Here is a 21,978-nt window from a genome sequence, read left to right as displayed (position 1 = left end):
CCCCACTTCTCAATAATTTTGGAATACAATTAAATCAATTATTTTCCCGGGGGTCTTGACATTAACACATTTATATGTACTTTGGCTTGTGCGCCCTTATCCTTAGTAGATGTACCAAAGCTACCAAACCAGGCGGGAGAGTGCTGAGGTACCTGCAGAACTGATCGACCAAACTGAAGGTCCTCAGAGGCCAAAGTATCAAACTTGTAGAACTTAGAAAATGTGTTCGAACCCGACCAAGTAGCTGCTCGGTAGAGCTGTAAAGCTAAGACACCCCGGGCAGCCGCCAAGGAAGAACCCACCAACCTAGTACCGACAATCCTGCCAATGAATAAGCCTGCTGGATAGTAAGCCTGATCCAGCGAGCAATAGACTGCTTTGAAGCAGGACACCCAATTCTCTTGGAATCATAGAGAACAAACAGCGAGTCAGATTTTCTGTGATGAGCTGTCCACTTCACATAGATCTTCAAAGCCCTCACCACATCCAAGTACTTTGAGGTAACAGAGGTGTCCGTAAGCACCGGGACCACAATAGGTTGGTTGATATGAAATGCAGACACCACCTTAGGAAGAAATTGCTGACAAGTTATGAGTTCAGCTCTATCTTCATGAAAAATCAAATAGGGGCTTTTGTGAGACAACGCCCCCAGTTGCGACACACGCCTTGCGGAAGCTAAGGCCAACAGCGTAACGGTCTTCCACGTAAGAAAGTTTACGTCAACATCCTGTAAAGGCTAAAACCATTCCGATTGTAGAAATTGCAACACCATGTTGAGATCCCAAGGTGCCGTGGGAGGCACAAAGGGCGGTTGGATGTGCAGAACACCCTTCAAGAACGTCTGAATCTCAGGGAGGGAAGCCAATTGTTTATGGACTTTCAAGGAGCCCAAACGTAGGCCCACTTCCACACCTGACTGCAGAAAAATGAGGAACCAGCCCAGTTGAAATTCCACTGTAGGAAATTTCCTGTTTTCACACCACGAGACGTATTTTTTTCCAAATACGGTGGTAGTGTTTAAACGTTACCCCTTTCCTGGCTTGAATCAGTGTTGGAACAACCCTGTCCGAGATCCCCTCCGGGCTAGAATTTGACGCTCAACCTCCATGCCGTCAAACGTAGCTGTGTGAAGTCTTGATAGACAAGCGGCCCCTGTTGTAGAAGATCCTCGCGAAGAGGCAGAGGCCACAGGTCTTCTAGGAGCATCTCCAGTAGATCCGCGTACCCGGCGCTTCTTGGCCAGTCCGGAGCAATGAAAATTGCTTGAAGCTTTTCCCTTTTAATTCTTTTGAGAATTCTTGGGATCAATGGAAAAGGTGGAAACATGGAAACCATCTGGTAGACCCATGGAGATACCAGAGCATCCACCGCCACTGCTTGTGGGTCCCTCAACCTGGAACAATACCGCTTGAGCTTCTTGTTGAGATGAGAGGCCATCATATCTATTTGTGAAGTCCCCCACCGATGTGTCAAGGACTCGAACACCTGCGGGTGAAGTCCCCACTCTCCTGGGTGGAGGTCATGTCTGCTGAGGAAGTCCGCTTCCCAGTTGTCTACTCCCGGAAAGAAGATTGCCGACAGCGCCACCACGTGTCTTTCTGCCCAGAGGAGTATCCTTGTTACCTCTGACATTGCTGCTCTGCTCTTCGTTCCACCTTGTCGATTTATGTACGTTACTGCCGTCACATTGTCCGATTGAACTTGAATGGCGTGAACTTGAAGAAGATGCGATGCCTGTAGAATGGCCCTTAGCTCCAGAACATTGATCGGAAGGATGGTTTCCTGACTTGACCATTTTCCTTGGAATCGTTCCCTCTGGGTGACTGCTCCCCAGCCTCTGAGGCTTGTGTCTGTGGTTAGCAGAATCCAATTTTGAATCCCGAACCTTCGACCCTCGGTCAGGTGAGAAGTCTGAAGCCACCACAGAAGAGAAATCCTGGCTCTTGGTGACAGGCGTATCCTCTGTTGCATGTGAAGACGCGATCCGGACCATTTGTCCAACAGATCCAGCTGGAAGGGCCTTGCATGAAACCTTCCATACTGCAGAGCCTCGTAAGGGGCTACCATGTTCCCCAGAAGGTGAATGCATAGATGCACCGATATCCGGGTTGGTTTTAGAACATCCCGCACCATTGATTGGATTATCAATGCTTTTTCCAATGGAAGGAATACCTTCTGTACTTCCGTATCCAGTATCATCCCTAAGAACGGAAGCCTCCGTGTTGGTTCCAGGTGGGATTTTGGTAGGTTCAGAACCCACCCGTGATCCTGGAGTAGTCTGGTTGAGAGGGCAATGCTGTCCAACAACCTCTCCCTGGATGGTGCTTTTATCAGCAGGTCATCCAGGTACGGTATTATGTTCACTCCCTGCTTGCGGAGGAGAAACATCATCTCTGCCATTACCTTGGTGGACACCCTCGGTGCTGTGGAGAGACCAAATGGCAGGGCCTGGAACTGGTAGTGACAGTCCTGCTGTGCAAACCGTAGATAAGCCTGATGAGGCGGACAAATCGGAATATGAAGGTACGCATCCTTGATATCCAGAGACACCAGAAATTCAAGACCTGAGATCACCGCTCTCAGAGACTCCATCTTGAACTTGAACAACCGTAAGTACGGGTTCAGTGAGTTGAGGTTTAAAATAGGCCATACTGAACCGTCCGGTTTCAGTACCACAAATAGGTTAGAGTAATAACCCTTGTTTCTCTGACGTCCTAGTGGATGCTGGGTACTCCGTAAGGACCATGGGGTATAGACGGGCTCCGCAGTAGACTGGGCACTCTTAAAAGAAAGATTAGGTACTATATCTGGTGTGCACTGGCTCCTCCCTCTATGCCCCTCCTCCAGACCTCAGTTAGTATCTGTGCCCGGCCAGAGCTGGATGCACCCTAGGGGCTCTCCTGAGCTTCCTAGAAAAGAAAGTATTTGTTAGGTTTTTTATTTTCAGTGAGATCTGCTGGCAACAGACTCACTGCTACGTGGGACTGAGGGGAGAGAAGCGAACCTACCTGCTTGCAGCTAGCTTGGGCTTCTAAGGCTACTGGACACCATTAGCTCCAGAGGGATCGAACACAGGCCCAGTCCTCGGTCGTCCGGTCCCGGAGCCGCGCCGCCGTCCCCCTTGCAGAGCCAGAAGAACGAAGAGAAGTTGAAAATCGGCGGCTGAATACTCCGGTCTTCATTAAGGTAGCGCACAGCACTGCAGCTGTGCGCCATTGCTCCCTTTTAGCACACCACACACTCCTCTCACTGATGGGTGGAGGGCGCTGGGGGGGGGGCGCTCTGGGCAGCAATTAGATTACCTTACTTGGCGAAAAGCACATAATACAGTCTGATAAACTGTATATGTGCATTAACCCCCGCCATTAAAGTACATAAAAGGACAGAAGCCCGCCGCTGAGGGGGCCGGGCCTTCCTCAGCACACCGGCGCCATTTTCTCTTCACAGCTCAGCTGGAAGGAAGCTCCCCAGGCTCTCCCCTGCAGTATCCTGGTACACAAAGGGTAAAAAAAGAGAGGGGGGGCACATAAATTTAGGCGCAAAACTGTGTATATAAGCTGCTATAGGGGAAAAATCACTCAGTATAGTGTACATCCCTGTATTATATAGCGCTGTGGTGTGTGCTGGCATACTCTCTCTCTGTCTCTCCAAAGGGCCTGGTGGGGGAACTGTCTTCAAATAGAGCATCCCCTGTGTGTGTGGTGTGTCGGTACGCGTGTGTCGACATGTCTGAGGTAAAAGGCTCCTCTAAGGAGGTGATAGAGCGGATATGTGTGTGGGAGGGTGTCTCCGTCGACAACGCAGACACCTGTTTGGATATGTGTAAGTGCTGAGGTAAAATTATTGCACAAAAGGTTAGGGAACAGAAAGGAAATCTACCCTGGTCTGTCCCTATGTCACAGAGTCCTTCAGAGTCTCTCTATGTTCACTATCCAAAATAACAAAGTATCGACACGGAGTTTAACTCCACTGTCGACTACGATAATGCAAAGTTACAGCCAAGAGGGCTTAAAGATATTCAATATATGATTATTGGAATAAAATATGATTTGCATATCACTGATGACTCATCTGTCCCTGACACGAGAGTACACATGTTAAGGGGAAGAATGCTGAGGTAAATTTCCCTCCCCTCATGAGGAAAAAGAGCGGGAATCTCCAGACAAGAGACGGCAGCTTCCCACAAGAGAATTCTCAGGCTGTATCCTTTCCCCACTAGGGCCAGGATGTGTTGAGAATCTTCCCATTGGGTGTCCTGTTTGCACTAGCTATTCTCAGGGATCCTGCAGATAGTGTGCACATTCTAGTATACTACCCAGACTGGCGATTGTGTCGGCATGGGTTTATAGCGCTGTGACAGCGTGGACAGGTACCTTATCAGCAGAGATTGAGACCCTAGTATGCATATAAATATTTTAAAATGCTGTCTTAAGTGATAGATATATAATTATAAAGCATGCCCAAAGGGACATGAGTATACTGGGTCCTAGAGACAAAAGCTATGTCGATTTCTGCTTGACGTGTCCTGTAGAATATACACTGGACAGATGATGCCGACTTAAGAGGCATATGGAAGGCTGAGGATTGTGTGGAGAAAGGTTCTCGGGCCTGGTCTCCACAGCTATAGCGGGTGATTCTGATATTTTGCCTTATATTCCTGCACAGCCTAGGAAAGCACGACATTATTAAATGCAGCTTTTCGAATAAAGAAACAAGAAAGTCTGAGGTGCGTCCTTTCTTGTCAGAGCCGGGGGCAGAGGAAAGAAGCTGTACAACACAGCTAGTCCCCAGGAACAGAATCCTCCCCGGCCTCTACAAAAATCCACCGCATGTCGCTGGGGCTCCACAGGCGGAGCTAGGCCCGGTGGGGACACGCCTTCGTAAGTTCAGCCACAAGTGGGTTCACTCCCTGTTAGATCCCTGGGCAATAGAAATTGTATCGCAGGGATACAGGCTGGACTGTGAGAAGATGCCCCCTCACCGAGGACCCGGCGGGCTTCCCCCCAAGAGAGGGAGCCAGTGTTAACTGCAATTCGTAAATTGTATCTTCAACAGGTGGTGGTCAAGGGTCCCCTCCTTCAACAAGAGGGTGTTATTATTCGACCATGTTATAATCCCGAAACCAGACGGTTCGGTTAGACCCATATTGTATTAAAATCCCTGAACATATACCTGAAAAGGTTCAGGTTCAAGATGGAATCGCTAAGAGCGGTCATTGCAAGCCTGAAATGAATCGGGACATAAGGGATGCATACCTTCGTGTCCCCATTTATCCACCTCATCAGGCGTACCTCAGAATTGCGGTACGGGATTGTCATTACCAATTTCACCAAGGTAATGGCGGATATGATGGTGCTCCTGCGGAAGCAAGGTGTCACTATTATCACATACTTGGATGATCTCCTCATAAAAGCGAGATCAAGAGAGCAGTTGCTGGACAGCGTATCACCTTCTCTGGAAGTGAAACGGCAACAGACTGGATTCTATATATTCCGAAGTCGCAGTTGGTTCCTACAGCTCATCTGCCTCGCCTAGGCATGATCCTAGACACAGACCAGAAGAGGGTTTATCTCCCGATAGAGAGAGCTCAGGAGCTCATGACACTGGTCAGGAATCCATTGAAAACCAAAACAGGTGTCAGTGCATCACTGCACTCGAGTCCTGGGAAGGATGATGGCATCATACGAGGCCATCCCCTTCGGCTGGTTCCATGCAAGGACAATGGAACTTACTGGACAAGTGGTCCGGATCACATCTTCAGATGCATCGGTTAATCACCCTATCCCCCAGGGCCAGGGTGTCTCTCCTGTGGTGGCTGCGGAGTGCTCACCTTCTCGAGGGCCGCAGATTCAGCATTCAGGACTGGGTCCTGGTGACCACGAATGCAAGCCTCCGAGGGTGGGGGGCAGTTACACAGGAAAGGAAATTCCAAGGTTTGTGGTCAAGCCAACAGACTTGCCTTCACCAGGGCGGCACAAGGAGCAGGGTGGCGATGGTAGAAGCCACTAGAATTCTTCGCTGGGCGGAGAATCAAGTAAGCGCACTGTCAGCAGTGTTCGTTCCGGGAGTGGACACGACCTCTACCCGGGAAAGTGGTGTCTTCATCAGGAAGTCTTCACGCAGTTTTGCAAATTGATGGAAACTGCCTCAGATGGACTACATGGCGTCCCACCTCAATAAAAAGATAAAAAAGGTTTTACGCTGGGTCAAGGGACTCTCAGGCGATAGCTGTGGTCGCACTAGTAACACCGTGGGTGTTCCAGTCGGTCTATATATTCCCTCCTCTTCCTCTCAGACCCAAGGGCTGAGAATTGTAATAAACGGAGGAGTGTGAACAATATTCTTTGCTCCGGATTGGCCAAGAAGGACTCGGTACCCGGAACTGCAAGAAATGCTCTCAGAGGACCCATGGCCTCTGCCTTCTCAGTCAGGACATGTTGCAACAGGGACCCTGTCTGATCCAAGACTTACCGCGGCTGCGTTGGACGGCATGGCGGTTGAACGCCGAATCCTAGCGGAAAAGGGCGTTCCGGATGCAGTTATTCCTACGCTGATAAAGGCTAGGAAAGACGTGACAGCAAGACTTTTTCACTGTATATGGCGAAAATAGGTTGCTTGGTGTGTGGCCGGGAAGGCCCTATAGAGGAATTCCAGGGGGGTCGATTCCTGCACTTCCTACAGTCAGGGGTGACTATGGGCCTAAAATTAGGATCCATAAAGGCCAAGATTTCGGCCCTATCCCTTTTTCTCTCAAAAAGAACTGGCTTCACTGCCTGAAGTTCGGACGTTGTTACAGGGGTGCTGCATATTCAGCCCCTTTTGTGCCTCCAGTGGCACCTTGGGATCTTAACGTGTGTTGGATTCCTAAAATCCCACTGGTTTGAGCCACTTAAGACCGTGGAGCTAAAATGTCTCACGTGGAAAGTGGTCCTGCTTTTGGCCTTAGCTTGGACTAGGCGTGTGTCAGAATTGGCGGCTTTGTCATGTAAAAGCCCATATCTGATCTTCCATATGGAAAGGGCAGAATGGAGGACTCGTCCCCAATTTCTCCCTAAGGTGGTATCATCGTTTCATTTGAACCAACCTATTGTGGTGCCTGCGGCTACTAGGGACGTGGAGGATTCCAAGTTGCTGGACGTAGTCCGGGCCCTGAAACTTTATGTTTCCAGGACGGCTAGAGTCAGAAAAACTGACTCGCTATTTATCCTGCATGCACCCAACAAGCTGGGTGCTCCTGCTTCAAAGCAGACTATTGCTCGCTGGATCTGTAGCACGATTCAGCTTGCACATTCTGCGGCTGGACTGCCGCATCCTAAATTAGTAAAAGCCCATTACACGAGGAAGGGGCTCTTCTTGGGCGGCTGCCCGAGGGGTCTCGGCTTTACAACTTTGCCGAGCTGCTACTTGGTCGGGGTTCAAACACTTTTGCAAAATTCTACAAGTTTGATACCCTGGCTGAGGAGGACCTTGAGTTTGCTCATTCGGTGCTGCAGATTCATCCGCACTCTCCCGCCCGTTTGGGAGCTTTGGTATAATCCCCATGGTCCTTACGGAGTACCCAGCATCCACTAGGACGTCAGAGAAAATAAGAATTTACTCACCGGTAATTCTATTTCTCGTAGTCCGTAGTGGATGCTGGGAGCCCGTCCCAAGTGCGGACTCTCTGCAATACATGTATATAGTTATTGCTTAACTAAAGGGTTATTGTATGAGCCATCTGTTGATAGAGGCTCAGTTATTGTTCATACTGTTAACTGGGTATAGTTATCATGAGTTATACGGTGTGATTGGTGTGGCTGGTATGAGTCTTACCCTGGATTCCAAATCCTTTCCTAGTAATGTCAGCTCTTCCGGGCACAGTTTCCCTAACTGAGGTCTGGAGGAGGGGCATAGAGGGAGGAGCCAGTGCACACCAGATATAGTACCTAATCTTTCTTTTAAGAGTGCCCAGTCTACTGCGGAGCCCGTCTATACCCCATGGTCCTTACGGAGTACCCAGCATCCACTACGGACTACGAGAAATAGAATTACCGGTGAGTAAATTCTTATTTTTGTCGTTGAAGTGGAACTGGGACAATGACCTGAGTTTGTACCAGTTTCTGAATTGCTGTCTGCAAAGTCATACCTGCTTCTGGAGAAGCTGGCAAGCCTGATTTGAAGAATCTGTGAGGTGGGAGTTCCTGAAACTCCAGTCTGTATCCCTGGGCGATAAGGTCTTTGACCCAGGGATCCTGACATGATGTTGCCCAAACGTGACTGAAATAATGTAACTGGGTTCCCACCTGCCTGTCTTCCAGACAGTGTGGTCCACCGTCATGCTGAAGGCTTTGAGGAAGCAGAACCGGAGGTTTATTCCTGAGAACCTGCAGCTGCTGGTTTTCTGGGTTTACCTTTATTGCCTTTGAAGGTTGTAGAAGAACCTTTTTGTTTGCCTTTACACTTCGCTGTCTGAAAGGACTGCAGAGTCGGAGCCTAGTAGATTTTTCTAGCTGGGGGTGCTGCGGAAGGAAGGTACAGATGGGTCCATGTTTATCTTGACCATTAATAGGATTAACTGACACTGGCCAGTCGGACTTAAGCCCCTGCTGTAATGACTTAATCCCCTGCTGTACTGTTCTCTGTATTGTATTGCAGCTGAGAACAATAGATGAAGGGTTTATGTAAATAAACCATGGGGTGCCTAGGCGCAGCAAACTAGCCAAGATAACTGTGGACCCATCTGTATGTAGACTAACCCGCCGTAGCCTTAGATATCCACGTATCCAGTTCATCTCCAAAAAGGGCCTCACCTGTGAACGGTAGGCTTTCCATGCCTTTTCTGGAATCCGCAGCTGCAGTCCACTGGAGCAGCTACAAGCCCCTGCGTGCTGACACTGCCATGGCAGTGGTGCGTGCGTGGAGCAAACCGATTTCCTTTATGGCCTCCACCATAAAGTTAGCAGAGTCTTGAATATGCTGTAGGAGTAAAATGATCTCCCCCCTGGGCAAGGAATCTAATTAATCAATTAGGTTACCTGACCATTTAGCAATGTCCCTAGTGATCCATGCACAAGCAATAGTGGGTCTCTGGGCCACACCAGCAGCAGTATATAAAGATTTGACAGTGGTCTCAATCTTGCAGTCAGTCATGTCCTTTAAGGATGCTGCCCCAGGAATAGGTAAGACTATCTTACGTGACAACCTAGATACCGATGTGTCCACAATTGGCAGGTTTTCCCATTTCTTTCTATCCTCCTGAGGAAAGGGAAAGGATGTAATTAACCTTTTAGGGATCTGAAATTTTTGTCAGGATTAGCCAAAGTTTCTTCAAACAGTGCATTCAATACCTTTGATGCAGGAAAAGTAGCTGAGGATTTCTTGTTTACATTAAAATAAGATTCCTCCTCCACCTCTGCCACCTTGTCAGAAATGCGCAGACATTTCTGATAGCTTCTGTCAGGGCCTGTATTCCTTGTGACAGGACAGCATCCCCCCACTCGCATCCACTTCACCCTCCTCTGGGTCTGATGTATCGTCATCAGTATCAGTTTGCATGAGCTGGGCCAGAGTACGCTTTTGTGGGCAAATGGCGGGGTCTGAGACGTTGGTATGGGAACTGAATCTCTATTCATCAGGTCATCCATAGACTGTCTTAAGTATTGCGTCTCTTTCTCAGTATGGGCTAATTTAGTAGAAATAGTAGATATCATCCCCTTTATGGAATCTAACCATGGGGTTTCTGACCCACTAGCTTGAGAATGGGTACTGTTCTGGGTACACGGTAGCGAGTCCCCAGGGGAGGGGTTTCTGACCCACTAGCCTGAGAATGGGTACTGTTCTGGGTACACGGTAGCGAGTCCCCAGGGGAGGGGTTTCTGACCCACTAGCCTGAGAATGGGTACTGTTCTGGGTACACGGTAGCGAGTCCCCAGGGGAGGACAGAAACTCTGCTGTGCAGGACACACAGTCCCTGGACATGGTAATGCGAAGGGACCCACACACACCCACACACAGAAGGTGAAACACAGTATAACCTACACAGAGACTGCAGGGAGACAGAGAAATAGGAGCCAGCCACACTGTGCCCCTGTAGCTGAGTAAAAACACAGCTGGGTCGCCACACTAAAGCCCTTCAGAGGACTTGGTATACTAAAACCTCCTACCCATTACTATGACCCCCTGGTACCACTGAGGAGACGTGGAGTCTTCGTGGAGGAGCTGCGCGTCCCTGTGATGCCTGCCAGTATGAGATGCAGAGGGAAAATGGCGCTGGTGAGATGCTGGATCCGCTCACATTGAAGCCCCGCCCCTGTAGTGGCGTGCGGCTTCCCGGTCTTTTTTTTTATACTGGCCTGAAGTTTAGAGTGCTTAATCCGAGGGTTAAAACCCTCTGTAAGCTGGATGGCCAGTGTGGGTATCATTGGTGGCTCAGCGAGCCCCTCACAGCGGGACACACGTAGCTGCATGTCATGCTGAGCCCCCGGAATGCAGCCTGCATGTCAGCGCTGTGCTCAAACCCTCATGCCGCCATTTCCGTCAGCGACCCGCTAACCGGGACGCCAGCGCTGTACTCACCACTCTTCTATCTTCGCCTCTGTTAGGGGTGGTGGCGTGCTGCGGGAGGGTACGCTCGCCGTGGTGGGGCTTGCGAATGACTCCCACAGGAGCTCAGTGTCCTGCTAGCGGAGAAAAGGGACCATTAACTCTTTAGGAAGTTGGGACGTTCTCCCCCCTAAGTCCCACGAAGCAGGCAGACTGGTGCCACCCAGCAATGCCTATAAAACAACAAATAGAAAATAAATGTAGAAAACTCTTCAGGAGCTTCCCTAAGCGTGACCGGCTCCTCCGGGCACATTTTCTAAACTGAGTCTGGTAGGAAGGGCACAGAGGGAGGAGCCAGTGCACACTATTGATTTCTTAAAGTGCACAAGGCTCCTAGTGGACCCGTCTATACCCCATGGTACTAATGTGGACCACAGTATCCTCTAGGACGTTAGAGAAAAACTATTTGTGTTCATATACTGTACAACTCTTGGGGTAAAAGCCGTTTAGGGGCAGATGTATTAAGCCTGGAGAAGTGATAAAGCAGTGACAAGTGGAAGGTGATAACGCACCAGCCAGTCGGCTCCTGTCATTTTTTCAAACCGTAATGATTGGATGTGCATTATCACCTTCTCATTATCACTGCTTTATCACTTCTCAAGGCTTAATACATCTGCACCTTAGACAGATACCAAGAGGAAGAGTTATTCCATAGATTGTAAGCTTGAGAGCAGGGCCCTCCTACCTCTACGACTTTATTTTTACCCAATTTTGTCTTCCAATTGTGTACAGTTGTAAAGCGGAATTTGCTGCGCTATATAAGAAACTGTTAATAAATAAATAATAAATCACATTATGGAGAGAGATAAAGTTGAGAGAGACAAAGTACCAACCGATCAGATTCGTCCTTTTTCTAGCACAGCCTTTAAAATGACAGGCGCTGATTGGTTGGTACTTTATCTCTCACCACTTTATCTTTCTCTAACATTTTAAACATTTTCCCCCAAACATTACGTAGAGTGTGACCCTTCCATCCGTTAGCAAACTGCACGTACTCGAGTGACCTGACTTACGATTCGCTTTCAATGCCCTCATGTTTTTTATAGACTCATTACACTATGCACACAAAGGGTTTGGTATATGCTACCGGCAGACGGGGTGCCGGCTGTCAGTATATCGACAGACGCCTCCTGTTTCTCGGAATCCCGGCAGCGAGTCAGTCAGGTGCGTAGGATGGGTTTAGTTTATTTGTATTTTGAATAATTACGTCATGGTGCACCAGACATTATTGTAAAATGTATCATGGAGATCGTGTCTACTATGGCCAATGTTTTAATGGGGCAATCATTTAAAAAGCTGGTTTTGCCTTTTAAATGACTGCCCATTTAAAACATTGGCTAGACTGGATGGGATCTCGCCATTGCGTGCAATTCGTGGGCAGTTATGACACAAATCCTGTCCCCGTTTCCCCCTGCACACTTCTTCTGCTGTCTTGTATACGTGTAGACTCCTCTTCTCCTTTTCCTTGTGTGCTCCGTCAACTCAAATCCTCCTAAATTCTGCTCCGCAGCAAAGCTACATGCTAAGTGGAAGGAGGTGATAGCTTGTGCAGGGATTACACGCCTCATAATTTTTTTCCGCCTCTCCAGAAACCGGTATCTACTTCTCCCGTGAACAGAGCGTAGACGTGCACTGGGAGGACTATCAACATGCACTGGTGAAAACTAATATCCTTTACACTGTATATTCAGTGCTTCCATAAATAAGTTCCTATGGGCTATGTTTTGTTAATATATATGGATATGTGGGGTATGTGACACTAGGGCCTGATTCTGAGTCCCACACAAAATGGTTGTAAGTTACTACCTTATGGTAGTGCGAATATCTGTACATCTTCAAGCGGCTAGCAGCTCTGCCACAGTTTTACTGTCCACAGCCGTAACTGTCATTATTAGGGGGAGATGTACTAAGTCTTGACAAAGTGATAAATTGCACGGTGATAAAGTCCCAGCCAATCAGCTCCCAACTGCCATGTTACATGCTGTGTTTGAAAAGTGACAGTTAGGAGCTAATTTGTTGGTACTGTATCACTGCAATTTATCACTTTCCAAGGGTTAGTACATCTGGCCCTTAGTATCAGAAGAACTTGCACTGCTCCATGCTAGGTGTAAGATTTCAGTCAAAATATAGACTTCCTTTCGCTGTATGTGCGAATCAGGGTAGCACGGAATCCAGGATACTCTCAAGACACGCATATGACACTCCAATGAGATGCTTCTCCGGTATGCAGTGGCGTTGAGACGGGGTGGGTAGGGGGAGTGGGTACTCTACCTTGCCTATTGGAGGGGCCTGGCAGGTTCCCGGGTCCCACTGCCACCCCCCCCCCCCCCTTCTCTCTTCCCCGTTGCAGAAAGAGGAACTTTGGGCAGAGAGAGAGAGGACTGACTGCTGCAGCAGAATCTCTCCCCAGACCAGCACACGAATGTTCTTTATTCTAATTTAATATATAAATTTTGTAGTATGCAGTGCTGAAGCTATATTATTTCTAGAGATGAGCGCCTGAAATTTTTCGGGTTTTGTGTTTTGGTTTTGGGTTCGGTTCCGCGGCCGTGTTTTGGGTTCGACCGCGTTTTGGCAAAACCTCACCGAATTTTTTTTGTCGGATTCGGGTGTGTTTTGGATTCGGGTGTTTTTTTTAAAAAACCCTAAAAAACAGCTTAAATCATAGAATTTGGGGGTCATTTTGATCCCATATTATTATTAACCTCAAAAACCATAATTTCCACTCATTTTCAGTCTATTCTGAATACCTCACACCTCACAATATTATTTTTAGTCCTAAAATTTGCACCAAGGTCGCTGGATGACTAAGCTAAGCGACACTAGTGGCCGACACAAACACCTGGCCCATCTAGGAGTGGCACTGCAGTGTCACGCAGGATGTCCCTTCCAAAAAACCCTCCCCAATCAGCACATGACGCAAAGAAAAAAAGAGGCGCAATGAGGTAGCTGACTGTGTGAGTAAGATAAGCGACCCTAGTGGCCGACACAAACACCGGGCCCATTTAGGAGTGGCACTGCAGTGTCACGCAGGATGTCCCTTCCAAAAAACCCTCCCCAATCAGCACATGATGCAAAGAAAAAAAGAGGCGCAATGAGGTAGCTGACTGTGTGAGTAAGATTAGCGACCCTAGTGGCCGACACAAACACCGGGCCCATTTAGGACGTGGCACTGCAGTGTCACGCAGGATGTCCCTTCCAAAAAACCCTCCCCAAACAGCACATGACGCAAAGAAAAAGAAAAGAAAAAAGAGGTGCAAGATGGAATTGTCCTTGGGCCCTCCCACCCACCCTTATGTTGTATAAACAAAACAGGACATGCACACTTTAACCAACCCATCATTTCAGTGACAGGGTCTGCCACACGACTGTGACTGATATGACGGGTTGGTTTGGACCCCCCCCAAAAAAGAAGCAATTAATCTCTCCTTGCACAAACTGGCTCTACAGAGGCAAGATGTCCACCTCATCATCACCCTCCGATATATCACCGTGTACATCCCCCTCCTCACAGATTATCAATTTGTCCCCACTGGAATCCACCATCTCAGCTCCCTGTGTACTTTGTGGAGGCAATTGCTGCTGGTCAATGTCTCCGCGGAGGAATTGATTATAATTCATTTTAATGAACATCATCTTCTCCACATTTTCTGGATGTAACCTCGTACGCCGATTGCTGACAAGGTGAGCGGCGGCACTAAACACTCTTTCGGAGTACACACTTGTGGGAGGGCAACTTAGGTAGAATAAAGCCAGTTTGTGCAATGGCCTCCAAATTGCCTCTTTTTCCTGCCAGTATAAGTATGGACTGTGTGACGTGCCTACTTGGATGCGGTCACTCATATAATCCTCCACCATTCTTTCAATGGTGAGAGAATCATATGCAGTGACAGTAGACGACATGTCCGTAATCGTTGTCAGGTCCTTCAGTCCGGACCAGATGTCAGCATCAGCAGTCGCTCCAGACTGCCCTGCATCACCGCCAGCGGGTGGGCTCGGAATTCTGAGCCTTTTCCTCGCACCCCCAGTTGCGGGAGAATGTGAAGGAGGAGATGTTGACAGGTCGCGTTCCGCTTGACTTGACAATTTTCTCACCAGCAGGTCTTTCAACCCCAGCAGACTTGTGTCTGCCGGAAAGAGAGATCCAAGGTAGGCTTTAAATCTAGGATCGAGCACGGTGGCCAAAATGTAGTGCTCTGATTTCAACAGATTGACCACCCGTGAATCCTTGTTAAGCGAATTAAGGGCTCCATCCACAAGTCCCACATGCCTAGCGGAATCGCTCCGTGTTAGCTCCTCCTTCAATGTCTCCAGCTTCTTCTGCAAAAGCCTGATGAGGGGAATGACCTGACTCAGGCTGGCAGTGTCTGAACTGACTTCACGTGTGGCAAGTTCAAAGGGCATCAGAACCTTGCACAACGTTGAAATCATTCTCCACTGCGCTTGAGACAGGTGCATTCCACCTCCTATATCGTGCTCAATTGTATAGGCTTGAATGGCCTTTTGCTGCTCCTCCAACCTCTGAAGCATATAGAGGGTTGAATTCCACCTCGATACCACTTCTTGCTTCAGATGATGGCAGGGCAGGTTCAGTAGTTTTTGGTGGTGCTCCAGTCTTCTGTACGTGGTGCCTGTACGCCGAAAGTGTCCCGCAATTCTTCTGGCCACCGACAGCATCTCTTGCACGCCCCTGTCGTTTTTTAAATAATTCTGCACCACCAAATTCAAGGTATGTGCAAAACATGGGACGTGCTGGAATTTGCCCATATTTAATGCACACACAATATTGCTGGCGTTGTCCGATGCCACAAATCCACAGGAGAGTCCAATTGGGGTAAGCCATTCCGCGATGATCTTCCTCAGTTGCCGTAAGAGGTTTTCAGCTGTGTGCGTATTCTGGAAACCGGTGATACAAAGCGTAGCCTGCCTAGGAAAGAGTTGGCGTTTGCGAGATGCTGCTACTGGTGCCGCCGCTGCTGTTCTTGCGGCGGGAGTCCATACATCTACCCAGTGGGCTGTCACAGTCATATAGTCCTGACCCTGCCCTGCTCCACTTGTCCACATGTCCGTGGTTAAGTGGACATTGGGTACAGCTGCATTTTTTAGGACACTGGTGACTCTTTTTCTGAGGTCTGTGTAAATTTTCGGTATCGCCTGCCTAGAGAAATGGAACCTAGATGGTATTTGGTACCGGGGACACAGTACCTCCAACAAGTCTCTAGTTGGCTCTGCAGTAATGATGGATACCGGAACCACGGTTCTCACCACCCAGGATGCCAAGGCCTCAGTTATCCGCTTTGCAGTAGGATGACTGCTGTGATATTTCATCTTCCTCGCAAAGGACTGTTGGACAGTCAATTGCTTGGTGGAAGTAGTAAAAGTGGTCTTACGACTTCCCCTCTGGGATGACCATCGACTCCCAGCAGCAACAACAGCAGCGCCAGCAGCAGTAGGTGTTACACGCAAGGATGCATCGGAGGAATCCCAGGCAGGAGAGGAATCGTCAGAATTGCCAGTGACATGGCCTGCAGGACTATTGGCATTCCTGGGGAAGGAGGAAATTGACACTGAGGGAGTTGGTGGGGTGGTTTGCGTGAGCTTGGTTACAAGAGGAAGGGATTTACTGGTCAGTGGACTGCTTCCGCTGTCACCCAAAGTTTTTGAACTTGTCACTGTCTTATTATGAATGCGCTGCAGGTGACGTATAAGGGAGGATGTTCCGAGGTGGTTAACGTCCTTACCCCTACTTATTACAGCTTGACAAAGGGAACACACGGCTTGACACCTGTTGTCCGCATTTCTGTTGAAATACCTCCACACCGAAGAGCTGATTTTTTTGGTATTTTCACCTGGCATGTCAACGGCCATATTCCTCCCACCGACAACAGGTGTCTCCCCGGGTGCCTGACTTAAACAAACCACCTCACCATCAGAATCCTCCTGGTCAATTTCCTCCCCAGCGCCAGCAACACCCATATCCTCCTCATCCTGGTGTACTTCAACACTGACATCTTCAATCTGACTATCAGGAACTGGACTGCGGGTGCTCCTTCCAGCACTTGCAGGGGGCGTGCAAATGGTGGAAGGCGCATGCTCTTCACGTCCAGTGTTGGGAAGGTCAGGCATCGCAACCGACACAATTGGACTCTCCTTGTGGATTTGGGATTTCGAAGAATGCACAGTTCTTTGCTGTGCTTTTGCCAGCTTGAGTCTTTTCATTTTTCTAGCGAGAGGCTGAGTGCTTCCATCCTCATGTGAAGCTGAACCACTAGCCATGAACATAGGCCAGGGCCTCAGCCGTTCCTTGCCACTCCGTGTGGTAAATGGCATATTGGCAAGTTTACGCTTCTCCTCCGACAATTTTATTTTAGGTTTTGGAGTCCTTTTTTTACTGATATTTGGTGTTTTGGATTTGACATGCTCTGTACTATGACATTGGGCATCGGCCTTGGCAGACGACGTTGCTGGCATTTCATCGTCTCGGCCATGACTAGTGGCAGCAGCTTCAGCACGAGGTGGAAGTGGATCTTGATCTTTCCCTAATTTTGGAACCTCAACATTTTTGTTCTCCATATTTTAATAGGCACAACTAAAAGGCACCTCAGGTAAACAATGGAGATGGATGGATACTAGTATACAATTATGGACGGACTGCCGAGTGCCGACACAGAGGTAGCCACAGCCGTGAACTACCGTACTGTACTGTGTCTGCTGCTAATATAGACTGGTTGATAAAGAGATGTCGTAGTATGTATGTATGAAGAAGAAAGAAAAAAAAAACACGGGTAGGTGGTATACAATTATGGACGGACTGCCGAGTGCCGACACAGAGGTAGCCACAGCCGTGAACTACCGTACTGTACTGTGTCTGCTGCTAATATAGACTGGTTGATAAAGAGATGTCGTAGTATGTATGTATAAAGAAGAAAGAAAAAAAAACCACGGTTAGGTGGTATACAATTATGGACGGACTGCCGAGTGCCGACACAGAGGTAGCCACAGCCGTGAACTACCGTACTGTACTGTGTCTGCTGCTAATATAGACTGGTTGATAAAGAGATGTCGTAGTATGTATGTATGAAGAAGAAAGAAAAAAAAACCACGGTTAGGTGGTATACAATTATGGACGGACTGCCGAGTGCCGACACAGAGGTAGCCACAGCCGTGAACTACCGTACTGTACTGTGTCTGCTGCTAATATAGACTGGTTGATAAAGAGATGTCGTAGTATGTATGTATAAAGAAGAAAGAAAAAAAAACCACGGTTAGGTGGTATACAATTATGGACGGACTGCCGAGTGCCGACACAGAGGTAGCCACAGCCGTGAACTACCGTACTGTACTGTGTCTGCTGCTAATATAGACTGGTTGATAAAGAGATGTAGTAGTATGTATGTATAAAGAAGAAAGAAAAAAAAACCACGGGTAGGTGGTATACAATTATGGATGGACTGCCGAGTGCCGACACAGAGGTAGCTACAGCCGTGAACTACCGTACTGTGTCTGCTGCGACTGGATGATAAATAATGATATAAAAAATATATATATATCACTACTGCAGCCGGACAGGTATATATATTATATAATGACGGACCTGCTGGACACTGTCTGTCAGCAGAATGAGTTTTTTATAGAATAAAAAAAAAAACACCACACAAGTGAAGTCACACGACGAGTGTTTAACTTTTTCAGGCAATCACAATATAGTATACTACTAACTATACTGGTGGTCAGTGTGGTCAGGTCACTGGTCAGTCACACTGGCAGTGGCACTCCTGCAGCAAAAGTGTGCACTGTTTAATTTTAATATAATATGTACTCCTGGCTCCTGCTATAACCTATAACTGGCACTGCAGTGCTCCCCAGTCTCCCCCACAATTATAAGCTGTGTGAGCTGAGCACAGTCAGATATATAATATATACATAGATGATGCAGCACACTGGGCTGAGCAGTGCACACAGATATGGTATGTGACTGTCTTGTACTCATGGCTCCTGCTATAACCTATAACTGGCACTGCAGTGCTCCCCAGTCTCCCCCACAATTATAAGCTGTGTGAGCTGAGCACAGTCAGATATATAATATATACATAGATGATGCAGGCATGCAGCACACTGGGCTGAGCAGTGCACACAGATATGGTATGTGACTGAGTCACTGTGTGTACCGTTTTTTTTCAGGCAGAGAACGGATATATTAAATAAAACAACTGCACTGCTGGTGGTCACTGTGGTCAGTCACTAAACTCTGCACTCTCTTCTACAGTATCAGCCTCAGGTCAATCTCTCTCTCTCTCTCCTAATCTAAATGGAGAGGACGCCAGCCACGTCCTCTCCCTATCAATCTCAATGCACGTGTGAAAATGGCGGCGACGCGCGGCTCCTTATATAGAATCCGAGTCTCGCGAGAATCCGACAGCGTCATGATGACGTTCGGGCGCGCTCGGGTTAACCGAGCAAGGCGGGAAGATCCGAGTCGCTCGGACCCGTGAAAAAAAACATGAAGTTCGTGCGGGTTCGGATTCAGAGAAACCGAACCCGCTCATTTATTTCCCCCACTTATTCACTATGTCCCTCATTCCGAGTTGATCGCTCGCTAGCTGCTTTTAGCAGCAGTGCAAACGCTAGGCCGCCGCCCTGTGGGAGTGTATCTTAGCTTAGCAGAATTGCTAACGAAAGGTTAGCAGTTCTGCTATTAAATATTTCCATGCAGTTTCTGAGTAGCTCCAGACCTACTCCTAGATTGCGATCACTGCAGACTGTTTAGTTCCTGGTTTGACGTCACAAACACGCCCTGCGTTCGGCCATCCACTCCCCCGTTTCCCCAGCCACTCCTGCGTTTTCGTCTGGCACACCTGCGTTTTTTAGCACACTCCGGGAAAACGCACAGTTACCACCCAGAAACACCCACTTCCTGTCAATCACTCACCGATCAGCAGAGCGACTGAAAAGCGTTGCTCGGCCCTGTGTAAAATTGCATAGTTTTGTGTGAAAGTACTTAGCGCGTGCGCCCTGCCGCCCATACGCATGCGCAGAACTGCCGGGTTTTAGCCTGATCGCAATTCTGCTAAAAACGGCAGCTAGCGAACAACTCGGAATGACCCCCTATTTTCTCGCTGTAAGGAAAAGCTCTACTTGGTGAATCTTAACATTTTCATCGGGCCCACTTAGTGCAACAGGGAAATAGAGACAGGAGAGGGCTGGGGAGGTGCACAGGAGGAGAAGGTTTATCCCATGGGGCAACTGCAATTACTATCTCAGTGTGAGGGAGGGAGGGGGCTCATTGGCAGCATGAAAAGTGGGGGAGGCATAGTGGAGTGGTGACTTTGTGTCCCGTGCCAACCCCACTCCTGCACGCCAAATGAAGTGTAATGCAACATCGTCTCCTCAAGTCTTCCTTGTAACTTCCTTAAGATACGGCCACTGGTGACGGTGCTGTGAATGAGATTGCAGCCGCATGCTGAAACATGTCCATGACATCTCTTTTCTTCGCAAAGACTATAGGTCGCCTCCCAGAGTCCACCTTGAACCACTCATGGATCGGGTGTGGATCATTAGACCGACAGTGTCTAGGTCGACAATGTTTTGGTTGACCACTATAGGTCGACAGTCACTAGGTCGACAGTGTTGGAAGGTCGACAGGGTTTCTAGATCAACATGTGCTAGGTCGACAGGCCGAAAAGGTCGACATGAGGTCTTTTGGGGGTTTTTGTGTTGTTTTCTTCGTAGAGTGACCGGGAACCCCAATTAGTGCACTGTGTCCCCTCGCATGGCGAGCGAACAGATTACCATTCCAATCGTAGTCCACATGGATCGTTAAGTATGAAAAAGTAAAAAAAAAAATGTGAAAAACTCATGTCAACCTTTTGACCTGTCGACCTAGCACTTCGACCAAGAAACCCTATCGACCTTCCAACCCTGTCGACCTAGTGACTGTCGACCTATAGTGGTCGACCTAAACATTGTCAACCTAGACAGTGTCGATCTTCAGACCGGATCCCCATGGATCGCAGAGGCCGTCTCAGGTAATAACAATGTCGTACACAAATACACACACACACACACACACACACACACACACACACACACACACACACACACACACACACACACACACACACACACACTAAGGGCTTGTTCTGGGCTGCACATGCACTGTTTGTCCATTATCACTCCTAATGTGCGTCCTCTCAACTGCGGCCACCTCTGAATCACCCCCACTGCATTAAATATGTGTGTGAGGCTGGTTCTAATGAAGTAGGAAAGGAATCATGTTACGTTTTAGTTGTCTTATATTCTGTAGTAGTTTTAAATGGGTGGTATTCATGTGACCGCCGGTCAGCTGACCGACAGTCACATGACCTCCTCCACCAGCCCGACCACCACCCATAGAGTGGGAATAGAACCCGGTCGCCACCGAGCCCGCAGCGTGGCGAGCGCAGCAAACCCGCAAGGGGCTTGCTGCACTCGCCCCTCCCCGCCGGGATCCCGGCGCCGGTATGCTGCCGGGATCCCGGCGTCGGTAAGCAGTACTACACCCGTTTTAAATAACTTAATATATATACAGATATGTTTTCCTTAGCTAACTGCGTGTCCTTTTCTGTTTAGGGGAATCAGCTATCCAGGCTGCTGGCGGCTGCTTATTAACTGAAGAATTCCACTATGTGTTCAAGTGCAGAATAATTCTATTCCAAGGTAGTATAAATGCATCATATCAGGATCGTAACCCAGGCTGCAAGCCAAGGGGACGGTACAGTGGCTGCATGGAGAGGCACCAGTTTCCTGCTTCTGGCCTCCCCCTCTGCGACACTATCATGTCACATATGCTGAGAGAGTCGAAGGCCGACCCAGGACGCTGAAGTTCCCTACTCCGGTGCTGAATTGTATGTCTCTATAGACCAGACTTTTGGAAGTCATAAGGGGTGTGGCCTCCCTGGAAAAAGCTGCGATAGGCAGATTGGAGACCTGTTATAGTTAGTCCAGATCAGGACTGTTGTGAAGGATGATGCATCTTCCCACCGACAATAAATCCGCACTATGGACCTGTGCTTGTTGATCATTTCTTTGCGAAGCCATGAAGTATCCATTCCAATGTCCCTTCATCAAATTTTCCAGGAACTGACTCCAAATGACAAAACCCAATAAACTCAAAGCATTTCCACAAGTGTTTATAGTAAGCATTACTGAAAATTGGCAGGGAAGTAAAGCCACATGGGATCAGATATAAGTGTCTCCTGCTGGTGGCTTCCTGGTTCCAATTATTAAAATATATGACTGGAGTTGCCTGTATGACAGCTGCAATAGGAATCCATTCAGTCCTAGGGGTGATTGTATCAAACATTCTATTGAGTCAAGGAGTTTCCCATAGCAACTAATCAGCTTTCAGCTAGCAAGTAC

At 48.3% G+C, this 21,978-nt stretch overlaps 1 long non-coding RNA gene across 2 annotated transcripts in view; it reads left to right on the top strand.

Moving 5' to 3' along the window:
- Positions 1–21,745, top strand: part of LOC134958354 (uncharacterized) — a 37,900-nt gene extending 16,155 nt beyond the window's left edge. Inside the window, exons 2-3 of one of the 2 annotated variants that reach the window (XR_010186972.1) lie at positions 12,171–12,238; positions 21,190–21,745. This is a non-coding gene — a long non-coding RNA (uncharacterized LOC134958354). The remainder of the gene's footprint in view (positions 1–12,170; positions 12,239–21,189) is intronic. The other variant, XR_010186971.1, reaches the window with a different exon arrangement.
- Positions 21,746–21,978: the final 233 nt, after the last annotated feature.

The sequence above is a fragment of the Pseudophryne corroboree genome, chromosome 9 (genome assembly GCF_028390025.1).
Source record: "Pseudophryne corroboree isolate aPseCor3 chromosome 9, aPseCor3.hap2, whole genome shotgun sequence".
Lineage (NCBI taxonomy): Eukaryota > Metazoa > Chordata > Amphibia > Anura > Myobatrachidae > Pseudophryne > Pseudophryne corroboree.
This window is presented reverse-complemented; position numbering and strand designations above follow the sequence as displayed.